The 2,329-nt window shown below is 43.3% G+C and overlaps 1 protein-coding gene across 1 annotated transcript in view; it reads right to left on the bottom strand.

Moving 5' to 3' along the window:
- PTCD3 (pentatricopeptide repeat domain 3) overlaps window positions 1–875 on the bottom strand; it is a 15,742-nt gene extending 14,867 nt beyond the window's left edge. Inside the window, exons 1-2 of the mRNA XM_017727776.1 lie at window positions 826–875; window positions 119–158 (exon numbers count right to left, since the gene is read on the bottom strand). The gene's annotated coding sequence lies outside the window, so the exon portion shown is untranslated. The remainder of the gene's footprint in view (window positions 1–118; window positions 159–825) is intronic.
- Window positions 876–2,329: the final 1,454 nt, after the last annotated feature.

The following is a 2,329-nucleotide window of genomic DNA, read 5'->3' as shown; positions in this document are numbered from 1 at the left end:
ACATTGCATCAAGGAATACAGGAACCTCAACTTCCTTTTTCAGATTTGGTGGGCAGACTACATTTAGCTGTCTACCTCTGATTTCTTCCAAGTCAAGATTCCAAAAGTAAACACTCACCATGTTTTCCTTCGTGGGAGCACAATTTCTTCTTGAGTTACTGTGAGAAACAGTATTAAAATGGTCATTAGAAATAAAGAGATGCCCTCAAAAAATTCTGACCTCAGCTGTAGTAAGGTGGGGGTTCATCTCTTCTCCCAAGTAACAAGTGACAGGACAAGTGCAAATGGCCTCAAGTTGCACCAGGTGAAGTTTAGATCGGATATTAGGAAAAATTTCTTCACTGACAGGCTTGTCAAGCATTGGAACAGGCTGCCCAGGGAAGTGGTGGAGTCACCATGCCTGGAGGGATTTAACACATGTAGATGTGGCACTTAGGGACGTGGTTTAGAGATGCCTTGGCAATGCTGAGTTAATAGCTGGACTCCACTAACTCACAGGTCTTTTCAAATCCAAGCAATTCTACGAGTCTATGACAATTAATAAGTGGACCCAGCTGAAAGTACTAAAACAAGAATTTTAAAACCATAGTTCCACATAGGCTCATGGGGCTGCACAACTCAGTTCAGGCTCCTGGAGCATGGAGCTGATCGGTGATGAGGTAAGGAATCAAGTTAACCCAGGAAATTTCTGCACAATGAAGACAGGGAGAAAGAAAATCCAAGAAAAGGAAAGTAGGGTGTTTACATCATATTTATTTCCTGACACACTGTGTTGTTTCGAGATTAAAAAAAATATTCAAGAAAACAGTAATGAAGACATCTTACCTTGTGAATTGTCTACAGTCTTCCCAAGAGCAGCACTACTCGAAGAGCTCCTATAAAACAATCAGGGGTTTGAATTTATGGCAGTCACATTAATACAGCAAAAGCAGAGTAGTGAAATTCTGTACTAACTAAAACATTAGAGGGAACTGGAGTGCATTAGAGTAACTGGCAATGTTGCACTGTTACTAACTCCAAATTATTTACTACCATAAAACTTATATTTGATGCTTCTCTTAAGGCCCTAATTTCAAGAAACAAGAGGCTGTATGTGAAAAATTATATTACAAAAAAAATCCGTGATTATTTAATACTGGGATAGGATGTTTTTGAAGTAGTTTTCATTAATTAGTACATCTTAGAAAGAAAATCATGGACATAAATCAGAAAGGACACTTTACGCTTTAGAGAAAGGATCGTGCTGGAAACAGCACTTTAAAAAAATACTTTAGACACGAGTAGCATTTACAGAAGGAGAAAACCCAGTGTTGATGATGCAGGTGAATCAGCCCTGGTGAGTTCCAGACGCCCAGATGTCTCTACAGAGCTACAGAAACTCCTCACAAAACCACAGTTAGAGCAGGCACAAACACATGAACTTGCTCGGCTGAGTACCACAAAGCAGCTGCTTTGTGCTCACTCACAAGCCACTGCATCAAATCTTTCTCACCACTGTTCACATTTTACTGCTTTTGACACAGACTTAGGCTTACATTAAGATACTTCTATTTGTTTTGGTCATGAAGCAACCTAACAATAAAGCTTACTGCAATTCGAGTCTTCCACAGTGACCTTGACCCCGAGGCAGAGGCTGTTAAGGTACAGTCACAGCTCTGTGCTTTACTGTGCCACTGCAAAATTCTACCTGCTCCTGGACCAATAAAGTGATTAAACATGATTTTGCTATCCCAGATATGAGTTATGAGAACCCAGTGAACTGGGACTTTTTCATTTGAGGCATTCCCTGAACAAAACCTCCTCATTTCATACAATGATAGACTGTTAAGGGGCTGAAAGGGACCTTAAAGATCACCCAGTTCCAACCTCCCTGCCGTGGGCAGGCAGGAAACCTTCCACTAGACCAGGCTGCTCCAAGTCCCATCCAATCTGGCCTTGAACATAGCCAGGGTTGGGGCATCCATAACTTCTCTGGGCAGCCCGCGCCGATGTCTCACCACCCGCACAGTACAGAATTATTCCTTTGCCCATCACTAAAATTCCTGACGAGAAGCTCCTCTCTGGTCTCCTGGTAGACCCCTTTCGAAGAGTGCTATGGGGTATCCACGCAAAATTCCCTTCTCCAGGCTGAACAGTCACAGCTTCGTCAGCCTTAGTAGCGGAAGTGCTCATCTGCTTTTTCATGAGACTCAGCTCTAGGGATCGCTTAAACGCTCAACGTCTCTCCCGGTGAGGCTCCGAGCCGTCCAAAACCAGGGAAGATCCCCGAGAAAGGCGTCCAAAAGCAGAGAAGAACCCCAGAAAAGCAGCTCCCTCCGGCCACGCCACC

The sequence above is a fragment of the Corvus brachyrhynchos genome, unplaced genomic scaffold, assembly GCF_000691975.1.
Source record: "Corvus brachyrhynchos isolate BGI_N302 unplaced genomic scaffold, ASM69197v1 scaffold80, whole genome shotgun sequence".
In the NCBI taxonomy this organism is placed as follows: Eukaryota; Metazoa; Chordata; class Aves; order Passeriformes; family Corvidae; genus Corvus; species Corvus brachyrhynchos.
This window is presented reverse-complemented; position numbering and strand designations above follow the sequence as displayed.